The sequence below is a fragment of the Danio rerio genome, chromosome 4, assembly GCF_049306965.1.
Source record: "Danio rerio strain Tuebingen ecotype United States chromosome 4, GRCz12tu, whole genome shotgun sequence".
In the NCBI taxonomy this organism is placed as follows: domain Eukaryota; kingdom Metazoa; phylum Chordata; class Actinopteri; order Cypriniformes; family Danionidae; genus Danio; species Danio rerio.
Window position 1 is genome coordinate 44,486,416 of NC_133179.1, and position 12,748 is coordinate 44,499,163.

Genomic DNA, 12,748 nt, shown 5'->3' on the forward strand with positions numbered 1-12,748 from the left:
AATGTCAGTCTCCTTTTTTCTTTCCGTTTTATTTTAAATAAATGTTTAAAGTTTTAGGTAAAGACGTCAAACTATGTCCACACATGCAAGCTAAACTAAATCATGCTTTATTACCCAACTAATATCAGCATTAGGAAGAAAAATTAAATGTTGCAATTGAATGCCATTTAAAATATTTGTTAAACGAATGTTACTTTAAAAAAAGCATATATATCTATTAAAACTGAATAAAGTACATCGTCTAATCGGAAATAAAGGAAATTAGTTATTATTTCCATTATTACATGTATTAAAAGGCTAGTCTTTTAATTAAGTTAGTTAATTGATCTGAAAATATTAGTTGCATTTTCTTTTCTTGTAAATAATAAAAGTTGCATCAGATTGATGAAAACAAACCTGAATACCCGTGTGAACAGGGCCACAATGACTTCTTTTTTATTTTTATTTTTTTACATAGAAACTATAGAATAGTGTCTTTTGTCTATAGACTGGCAAATGCATCTGAAAAAGAAACTGCTGAATCTATGTGAATATTTGGTAAGTTATAAAACAAATGTTGTCTGGTTTAGTGATATTAGTAATGCATAAAAAATCCAAAGGAGAATTCTCCTACACTTGACACACTGATGACAGCCACTTTGTGATGGCTTTTAAGGTGGTTAATAAGGTTTGTTGTTGTTACCTTGGGAAGTTTGGACTGAACAATCTACATTGTAAAAGCGCTATACAAATAAAGGTGAATTGAATTGAATTGAACAGGAGCAAAGGCTACCTGATGATCACCATTACATTCCTCGAAAAAAACACTTGCAATCTAGAGGCAGTCACCTCATGCTTGTGTTGTGCTACAATCTGTAAACTCCACTCATTAAAATAATGGCTGGGTGTTTATACTGTAAAATCATGACTATATTTAATTATTGACTGTGGACCACAAATATCGTTATCATGATACTAATATGATAATTGTGCAGCCCTATACCCTTTCATTATGTTCTTGGCTGTTTTTGACCCATTGACTTTCATTATAACCACACTTTTTTAACAGCAAAGCCATGACACCAAGTCTATCAGATAAAGAGCAGGAGTCAGAGATTCAATTAAAAGAAAGTTTACTGTAGATAGTTTGCAGTTTCATCAGCAGAGGCCAACTTAAACACTCGCAAAAAGTTTGTAGACCGCTCAACATACAAACTCAGAACAACAACATTTAGACTCTTACATACCATCATTAACTGTATAATATTATAATGCCAAAAAGCATTCTCTCTTTTCTCACTCCGCGAACTGTTTTTAGATACTCGTCAGTGAAGTGCACTGAAACTCCAAGAAAACAAAACACACAAATAACTGGAAAGGATTATTTGAACCTATGGGCTTACAATATACTGATACCCTGTTTTTCTAGGCTTTATTGGTGATAATGGTCAGAATTGTTGGACCATTATTGCCTTTTAGCATAAGAATAGGAGAGAAACTAGCCAGACAGTAATGTGTAAATTGTGGAGCGGGCTAAATTTAAAGAAACATGTATTACCTTTTTTTAAACATGTGTACCTTTTTTTTGCTTTTATTCTTGCCATAATAAAAATATGTATAGAGCAACCCATGTTCTGCTGTCATAATATTTTAATAAATTATAATAGGTAGAACTGTCCGAGATATGAACAAAAGCAAGTGATGCGTCAAAGTTTGATCCTTTACTTCAGCAACTTCACGTGCATCCTACCTCTAATATATGCTTTTGCGCAGTCCCATACAATTAGTGCAGATACGTCTGAGGTGTCATTTATACTTAATTTAATTTAAGTTCACTTGTGATAAATGAAATGAATTCATTATCGTTGAGGAGCGAAGTGTTAGGTCTCCATTGTTTGGAAGTATGCTTATTACCCAAGTCCCATAATATTTCTATTGGTGAATGGTCCGACGTGGCCATCTGTAATATCTTCATACTAGTTGTTCTGTGCAGCTCATCTCTGGAAGTAAAAAAATAATCTATTCTGAAGTAAGACTGATGGCTATGTTAATAGAATGTGAAGTCTTTGTGATTTGGAAAATTGCTTCGCCATACTTCATACGTAAATTCTGAAGATTGAGATTATACTCATTCACGAGCATGGGGTATTGGATATGGGTTGTCTATCTAGATGTTGTGACATAGTACAATTGAAGTCTCCTCTAATTACTAATATTCTTGAGCTATGCTGTATAATTGTGTTGAAAACTTTTTTTAATAAAAGCCGGTCTATCCTCCTTTGGAGCATATATATTCATGAGTGATAGTTCAATGTTATCCATAGAGCCATTTAGCAATATAAATCTACGCTCAAGATCTTTATGGATATTTACTAAGTTAAAGAAACAATAAATATTTAAGTAAATAAAATTAAGTAATAAAAGAAAAAAATAGAATGAAATAAAAAGACATTGGAACATTGGGGGGGGGGGGGGGTGAGTTCATCATAGGCTGGATTCGAACTGAGTTCTTGCTCGAATGTGTCAAAACATTTTACCATGCGTTTTACAAGCTACGCCTCTCACACTGTTAAAGACGCTGCAAAATTTTAAACCTATAAATCACACTATCTCTTTTTTAACCCACTCAGTGCTATGTTTAAACTTAACTGTGTTAACAGCATCAGCTCAACTGTCCCACTCTATTTTTTTTCTTTTGTTATTAATTCCGGAGAACAAACTTGCAAATAACAAGTTTTATCTGGTCTGCGTGTTATTTGGCGTATGCAGTGTTTCAGACTCCTACAGAACCATAATTTTTGAAACTCAAAATTAACAGCTTCATAAACAGAGACTTGTTTTTCCAAGCATAAAAACTGCTGTATAAAGTTAGCTAATCCGTTTATTCCATGGAAGAAAACAAATACCTCAGGGAAATCAATTGTAATGATCAGTCAAATCCAACGTAAGGAGTCGAGAGTGGATTATCACCTAATAAGTTTGAAGGCAGGATACTCATCGTTAAGTGTTGTAATCTTCAGGTAGAATAAGTGTCAACTATTAGATTGATTGTCAGAGATGATTTTCTTTTTCACATAATCCATTGCCTCGGACGCAATCTGAAACCACTTTTCTATTCCATTGTGTGAAATTCGGAACCTTGCCGGAAAAAGCTGTCCATATTGCACGTCCTGTCGCCTCCAAAGAGCTCTCCTGACATCAGTGAAGACTGCTCTTGCCCCTGCAACATTGGCGGCGTAATCCTGAAAGATGGTGATTTGATTAATGTTGTGAATGAGCAGTGTGCGTTCTCTGGCTTTTTGTAAGATCTCCACGGCATCTCCATTGTAATGTAACTTTGCGGTTATGGTACGAGGCTTGTCCCCTGGCCTTTTTGGAACAAGGCTATGATGTGAGTGGTCAATTTTGACATCTCTGTCCATTTGAAGCACTTTTTTTTAGCAGTTTGAATACTGCTGTAGTTTTGATCCCGGGAGCTCGGAGATTACAGTAACGCGCATATTTCCGCCTTCTTATGCGCCCTTCCATATCTTCACATTTTTCTTTTAAGTCGTCGACGTGTCTTGTGAGTTTAGTTACAGTTGCCTGGAGAGTGACCATCTTGTCTGACCAAGTTGAGAGTACTCCCTCGACATGCTTAATGTTCTCTTTTATTTGGTCAATTTCAGAACGCACAGCTTTGGCATTAATCAAGATTTCGGGTCTCATAGCCTGTAGTTCAGATTTAAGTGCATCAAAATCCTCTTTCAATGCGTTCTTCAATTTTTTCGTTATTACAGATTATTTGTCCACTCTTAAGGAGCAGAGAATGTCCGCCTTTATCTTCTCGAAGACAGTATTTGTATCGTCAGGCCGTCCAGAAGGAGATCCAGGCTCACTGGAACTACTCTGCCCCGAGGCTTCGGGCCTTACGGTGGTAGGGCCAGAATACTTGTATTTATGGAGATTCGCTGCCATCCTTGACTGTATTTAATCAACGAGGTCTTCTGTTCGTTTGCAAGAACAAATACTGTTCATTCCCAGACATTAAACAGCTGTTAATAAAAAAATTTTTAAGATTATATAGGAGCGCTGAAAACATGTGTTTACTCCATCACGCTCGGCAGCGCCCCCTCGACTGACACAGTTTTAATGGACTCTATGCAAGATCTCTTCCGCGTTTGCGATTAGCCCTCATGTCAACTTCTGGTACAGCACCGCGATCACTGTAAGCGGATGGCGCAAGTGATGATGATAGATTACACTCGTTGTTTATAAAAGTTTCCTTGCATTACCATGAAGGACAATAATGGAATCGTGAGACACAGTGCTGTCACACCAAACAGCAAAGAAGGGGTTAAAATTCTACATTTCGAGTTGCATCGATCATTTTGAGGGTGAGTATTATTATGCTATATATAAGAAAAGCAATTAAATGCTAGCCATATCTTTTTTTTCCTCATAGTTCATATTGATTTTTATGTTGTTTTAATTACCTGTATCATTTCTATCCATCTGCCTGTCTATCTATTTACATGTATGTGTACATTGTGTCGTCAATATCCATTAGTATAAACGTTACTAACTATGGGTTATTTCTCACTGTCCTATAAGAGTGGAGTGACGGAAGATCAGCATTTCAGGTCGATAATGAAGTCAGATAAGCTGCATAGTTTGAGTGAAAGGTTATTTATACTCGGGATGACATGATGATCCAGCTCATCTACAATAACATCAAATTGTTTCAGGGGAAGCTGACCTTTTTTTTTTCTTTTTTACTTTTACCTGTCAAGATGACTGCAGATTTGAACAAACACTCACACAACTTTTTTTGTTTAAAATTGTCAAATTTACAGGTGTCAAAAAAAATTATTTATATTTATGCTGCAGTGCAAAAGTCAAATTACTTATATTTAGATAGTTTGGGGTTTTCCTTGTTGAAAATTAGTTTAAGAGGGTATCCCATTTGTTACATTTTTGCTACTTTAAACAAATGCATTTTGCATTATTGAGCATCACTGGGGGTCTGACAGAAGTTGCCTGCCTGATTTTTGCTTGACGGCGGAGGTGGTACATCACATAATTCTGCAATTAGTGCAAGTATCTAAAGTGATTTATATATTTACATTAGTGCAGAGCAAATGTTCACTCAAATTGTTCTGTTATTTATGTTTACATGTTTATATTAATGCATTGAAAATTAATGTCTATTATATCGACAACTTTATATTCCTGCAGTGCAGACCACAACATAGAAATTATATTCAGTTTGTGTTTATATAATTTTTTACATGAGGAAATTTAGCTTCATCATCTACTCTTTAATCTTTAGCTTAAGCTTTTACTGATGGGCAGAAGGTAAGCCATTGTGTAAATCTGGTTGATGCTCTCTGTAATAGAAAGAGATAATGACTGTCCAGCTTGTTGCTTCACCCTGTGGATGAGATGCTCAGTGTGGACCTATCATCTTGTGAAGGATGGCTTCTTCCTCACAGTTGCTCTTACTCTGAACGCGTTACTCTAGATGTTGTAGGATGTAAATGAATAAATCAGATAGAAATTCAATTAAATTCAACTGTTTATTGTCATGTGCACAGTAAGGAAACACGTCTCCCTGTACAATGAGATTCTTACTTTGCCGTCCACAGTGAATTCATACACACAACATACACATCATACACAACATACACATAAATACACATATATACACAAAAGTGACTAAAGATTGATTGTAAAATGTAAGTATATAAATATCTATGAAAGTAAACAATATGTAAACCTGATTTGAGTAATGGGACAGATGTAAACAGTGTACAGTGTTTTTTGTTTTTTTTGTTTTTTATTGTGCTTATTATGCAAAAAGTGCCTAGTGCAATTGGATTATGTGCAAAAAAAAAAGAATAAAAAATAAAATAGTGCAAAATGGGATGGAGTATGTAGTGTTGTACTGAGCAGAAAAAGAGACTGTTATGTAATGCATTAGGTTTTGAGTATAAAGACTTGTGCTTAACATATTTGTTTTATTTTGTTATTTGCCTCTTACATGATACTAGAATGTTTGATGTGGGTGTGTATATGCATGTATACAGTATATACAGTATAATATAATTTACTATAATATGGTTAAAATGTAATATTTTATATAAAATACAATTACAACTTGTTACTACTTTTTACAAGTTTTCCTTTTATTTTCTGATCATAATAGTTTCGCACTTGGAGGTACCTATAAAAATCTTGATTTTCAAGTAGAAAATTGTCCTTTAATTGTTGAAAGCTTAAAATTTCTCCCTTTTTAATGATGGTACTGAAGGAAGTGATTCCCTTGTTTGCCCATAATTTGAATCTGTTATCCAATCTGTTTGGTGTGAAATCAGAATCATAAGCGATCCATTTTAGAACTGTACAGTATTTTAGCAGGTTAAATTCTTTCATCACTGATGTCCAGACATTTAAAGTAAGTTTTGTCCATGGGTCTTCTATTTGTTCTGTATATTTTTGTAATTTTTCATCTATTAATATGGCTTGAACAGGCGTATTTCTAAATGTTAGGTTTTCTATATCTTTCCATGGGGCATGATAGTGTGGGTCACACCAGTTTACTATAGTCCTGATTTGTGCTGCTATATAATAGTCTTTTAGAGAGGGGAGAGCCCATCCTCCTTTATCTTTCGGCAGCTGCAGTGTTTTAAAGCGTACTCTCGGCTTTTTTCCCTGCCAAATGAAGCGCGAAAGCATTTTATCCCATTCTATAAATTGTTTCTCCGGTATTTCTACAGGTAGACACTGAAATAAATATAAAAATTTTGGTACAATGTTCATCTTAATTGTTTCGATCCTCGAACTAAAGCTAAAAAAGGGGATTAGGTTCCATCTGGTCAAATCTTCTCTAGTTTTAGCAGTTATAGGGTCGAAGTTCATTTTTTGGATTTTTTCTGTGTTTTTTGTTAGATGGATACCTAAATATTTGAAAGATTTTGTATGCCATTTTAATGAGTATACATTTTTAATATTTGTAGGGGGATTATAATTATAAGTAATTATTTAAGTTTTTTCTATGTTTAATTTATATCCAGAGATAGGGCCAGAGTTTTGGAGTTGTTCCATGAGATAGGGTAGTGAAGTGGTTGGATTTCTTAAATAAATCAATACATCATCTGCGTAGCAGGCAATCTTGTGTTCCACTCCTTTAATATTGATACCTTGAATTGTTTTATTCTGTCTTATGCTTTGTACTAGGGGTTCCAAATAAAGTGCAAACAATTGAGGGGACCACGGGCATCCCTGTCTGGTGCCTCTTTCCAATGTGAATGAATTTGAGAGGTGGCCGTTGATCTTTATTTTTGCAGTTGGTGTATCATAAAGTGCTTGTATACTTTTGATTATAGTTTCGTGGAAGCCAAATTTGTGTAAGACTTTGTAAAGATATGTCCAGCTGACAGAATCGAAAGCTTTTTCAGCGTCTAAACTTAAAATCATTGCTGTTATCTTATTTCTCCTGATATGGTTCATAACATGTAAAGTGCGTCTAATATTATCATTAGTTTGACGCTGTCGGATGAATCCAGATTGGTCTTGGTTTATCAGATTGGGCATGAGGTCTTCCATTCGTCTGGCCATAATTGATGTATATAATCTATAATCAACATTTAACTCAGATAGAGGTCTGTATGATCCGCACTGTAACTTGTCTTTGTCCTCTTTTGGAATGATAGATATTATTGCTTCTTTCCATGATGGTGGAACAGTCGCATTTTTTAGGGTCCAATTAAAGGACCGGGCCAAGATGGGTATTATCTCTTTTTGGAATGCCCTATACCACTCCCCAGTAAATCCATCTGGTCCTGGAGATTTGTTACATTTAAGCTTAGTAATGGCCTTTTTTACTTCGGTTTCTGTTATTTCTGCTGTCAATAATTTGTTTTGTTCATCAGTTAGTGTTGGTAGTTCCAATTTATCTAGAAAAATGTCAATTTCTTTGTTTCTATCTTCAGGCATTTTAGAGTATAATTTTTTGTAAAACATTTCAAAAACAGTTTGAATATTCTCTTGTTTGTTTTGTATTGTATTGGTCACAGGATCTCTGATTCAATATATTGTTTGGTCTGCTTGTTGTTTTCTTAATTTCCATGCCAATATTTTCATAAATTTGGGGCCACTTTCATAATATTTTTGCCTGGAGAATGATATTTTTTTCTCAATCTCTTGAGTATATAGCATATTAATTTCATTCTGTACTTTTTTAATTTGTTTTAATATTTTTGGGTTTTGATTAATCTTGTGTTCCTTTTCTAATGATTTTAGTTGATGCTGTAATTTGTTTAATTCCTGTTGCCGGAGTTTCTTGTTTCGTGAAGCAAATGATATAGTTTTCCCTCTTAATACTGCTTTTGCGGCATCCCACAGTATAGGAGGAGTGACCTCTTCATTATCATTATTTTCTAAATAGGTATGAATTTCATTTTTAAGATGTTATTTAAAAGATGGATTATTAAGAAGGTTTAGGTTAAATTTCCATAGTGTGTCTTTGTATTTGTTATTTAATTGTAGTTTTAAATAGACTGGAGCATGATCACTAATGTCTATACTTCCAATATCACAACTCGTAACTCTGGCCCTATCTGTTTTAAACATAAGGTAATAATCAATCCTTGAGTAAGTATTATGCGGAGAAGAAAAATGTGTATAATCTTTTGTATTTGGATACAAGTCTCTCCATATATCAATTATGCCAATATCATTTATCATTGCATTAATTTTCCGAAGAATAGGTTTGGGAAAAATTATTTTCTTATTTGTGGAGTCTAAATCAGGTTGTAGGTGTATATTTAGATCACCCCCACAGATCAGAATACCCTGCGTTTCAGAGGCTATGGTCTGAAATACATTTTGAAAGAGATTAATTTTACTATTAGGAGGAGCATAAATATTAAACAAAGTAACATATGTTCCATTTAGTATCCCCTTAACCAGAATAAAATGACCTTCTTTGTCAGCATATTCATATTTTTTTTCAAAAATAACTTTATGAGAAATCAATATTATAACCCCTCTCCTGTGCCCTGTAGGGTATGATGAGTAATAGATCTGGGTAAATCCCATTCTTTTAAGTTTTTCATGTTCTGAATTATTCAGGTGTGTCTCTTGTAAGTATACTATATGGGCATTTTCTTTCTTCATTTTAGTCAATATTTTTTTCCTTTTGATTGGATTAAGTAGGCCATTAACATTAAATGAAATTATTTTTGTCTCGTTAATTATGTTGGTTTAGTATTTCAATATCTCTTGAGTAAGGAAGACAGTAACCCTGGAGAACAATATACGAAACAATAACGAACACTACAAGAACCTGATGAACATATTGAGCTTCCAAGTTAGGGGTCTCAAACAAACAACCCTGGGACAGTCTGATGATATCTAGCGTGGGAGGGAGACCTTTCTTTCTGTGGTGGTATTCAGGGCCCCCCAGTTCACCGTATTTACATGAGATGAAAGTAAACATACCTCACGTGTCCGACGTAATATAACATTATTGAATGATACGGAGAAAGAAAAAAAAAAAAAAAAAAGAGCAGAAATTATCTCAAGTTTTGCGGTTCATAAAAATGTACCAATTCAAGTATTTGTTGCAGATGGCGTAGACAGACTTAAATTATCTTCTATATGCCTGTAGACGCTCTCGGATGTCAGTCGCTTGTTGATTTGTTTTCTCTTTTGTCTTTTTATGCGAGACAGTTTCCCACGACGTGTGTTTGAGTTGTTCCATCAACGATTCTGTCTGCGGCGTTTTTTCCACCCGGAACCCTTTTTTCACCATGTCTGTGTATGCCTCTTCAGCTGTATGGTACGTGTGAACCCCGTCCTCATAGTACACCCGTAGTCTTGCTGGATATGGAGTTTGGAATCGGATCTTCTTTTCTTTAAGTACTTTTTTCACCTGTGAGTAATCCTTCCTTTTCTGGAGAACCGCGGGAGGATAGTCATGATCGAAGTATATTTTTTGCTCTCCCATGAGGATTTCTTTTTTCGCCCATGCCTTCCGGATCACTTCTTCTTTCGTTCTGTATCTGAGGAATTTTACTATGATCGATCTAGGTTTTGCATTCGTTCCGGGTTTCGGCACGAGCGCCCGATAGGCTCTTTCTACATACAGCTCCCTGTCTGGGGGAAAATCCAAAGTGTCCCGCAACAGTTGTTCTACGAAATCAACCATAGAGTTTTTCTCTGCATCTTCAGGCACGTTGTATATCCTTATATTGTCTCTTCTTGATCTGCCTTCTTGGTCAATTTGTTTGTTTTCCAATTGCGATTGTATTTTGATGATTTTTTGCATGATTTCCTCCACGTTTTGCAATCGGGTTTCAGTTTCTTCAATACGATCCTCTGCGTGGCTGATTCTTTGATTAGTCTTATTTAATTCGGTTTTGATTTCATCCAGCTGGCGGTTGTTGTCCTTCCGAAAGTCTTGAATTTCCTCCAGTATTCGTTCCAGATTGATATACGTGTTGTCAGGGTTACTAGGCTGTTGGCGATTAGCATTGTGTTGCTGTGCTAACGCATGTGTTCCAGCGGTGCCTACTTGCTGTCTGCCTTCAATTTCCACAAGTTCCGTGTTGGTTTTCCTGCTCTTTTTTTTCGTCTCCATTGTTGCCCCACTATTATCGGTTATTTTGAAACAGTTAGGGGTTTTTCTCAAGTTTAAGTGGGGTTATTAATATCTTCGTCGGAGGAGACGATGCACTATGCTGCCATTCCCTCACTCGCCGGACAAAGATATGCTTTTCTAATGTCTCTCTTAGCCTATTATACAATAGTTTTGAATGTATTATGCTGTTTGCTAAAGCTCACCTTCATGTACTTGAGTGTACAGTATTAGTGCTCAAATTTCCAAAGAAACATGTCTATACCAAAAACATATACAATGTTGCTAGACCAAACTGGGCTGGCCCACTCGAAACAGAAGTTCACTTTGGGCCCATAGCAAGTCCACACAAAGTGGAGTGTATATAGCCACAATGGGCAAAGTATAGGTATACTATCTGAGTCAGAAGTATGTCCTATAAGCATGCTCTGTGGGCATTTAGTAATTAACAAAATAGTAAGGTCCCACTAATACTAAGTTGAGTACAGGCACAAAATGTGCCTATAAGGTCCCAGTAAAGCACTTTTATGCTTGGCCATTGTGGCTTTAACACAAAACAAAACTAGTTCACTTCTACTATGTAGCAAAAAAGCACAATATCACTTCAAATGCATAGTTACATATTTTGAAAGCATAAAGAAAAATCAGTAATAAATGAAGCATCTAAAAATATAAAGACAACATGGATTATTTTTCAAAGGTTTGGGACAAAACTGCTTTAGTTTATAAAAATGCAGATATAAAAGTAACCTTGTAAATAATTATTCCTTTTTAATATGTTAGCTTTTCCATTTGAATATGTTAAAATATAATTTATTCCAATGATGTTAAAGCTGCATTTGAGGCATTTGTGTCCTACATAAAATAATTTGAGACAAAACAACAAAACATATAAAAATATACTTAGTTAAAAGAAAAACAAAGTAAGATTTTCATGTGTGTATTTTCTCTACCATTTGTACCTTAAAGGGTCACGAAACTCCAAAACACATTTTTTGAGCTGTTGATAGTCGTATATGTGTCCCACACTGCTAAAAACACTATTAGGACACAAATATTTCACTAAAAAGTGTAAATTGGTTGTTTTTGCGTTATTTCAAGCAAATTTGTACCGGTTTGAAACTAATTTTTGAAGCTGCGTCTTAACCATGAGATAATAGCGTGTATTCCAGCGTGCCGACTGGATGTCTGTGCCAGAGTGTGTCTTATTACGTCTTACAGTGCGGCTTGAAGGACATCTTTTGCATTCAGAGCTGATTTCGTGAAGAGATCATCGGCAACACTGCTCAAAGTTTACCATGGAGGTGAAAAGGAAGCTCCCTGACCAGGAATTGAACCCGGGCCACAGCGGTAAGAACGCTAAGTCCTAACCACAAGACCACCAGCTGCTCTGACAAAAATAACTCTAACGTTTGCAACCTCCTCCTAGAGAAGAGAAAGTCTCAGAGCCTGGTTCAAAGTTCTTCTACGGAGGGACTGTCACATGCTCTGTGTAAAAGCATCCTATCGACACCACAACTTGCCATGACAACAAAGCACAGCATGAATTGAAGGAACTCCATGTTTACCGGGCCATGTGCTCTTTCCAAACAGCATGCTAATGAGCACTCGTTGCACAGTGTGTGCCAGTGGCGCAATGGATAACATGTCTGACAACAGATCAGAAGATTCTAGATTTGACTTTTGGCTGGCTCGTTCAGGATTTATTGCATTGCTCTCAGTCAGTGCACTGCAGTTGCAGTTTGCCCCTGCCAGAGTTGTTTGGTTCTACTCTGGAGTGGATCAAGTTTCTGGGGCTGCCAGCACAGAGCCTGTGGGGTGCTCTCCTGGGTTCAAAGGCTGCCCCAACTGCTCTCATGTCTTGGTCCCGTACATCCCTCAGGACTTCCAGAAGAAACCAGTACAGCCACTCTCCTGGGAAGACGGCAGTGACAGCTTGTAGACCAAAATGTTTGCTGTGAGGCTAAGGCATTCTACTGCAGCACAGATACACATTCGAAAAGCAGACAATATTCAAAAACAAAGTGCCAACCTAAAACAAGATTGCAGTCAAAATGACCACCTCAGACAAGTGTGAGCAATGTTTCAGTCTCTGTTATATGTCGGCAAATATGCCACACAGTGCAGACGCTCATACTACTGAAAAGG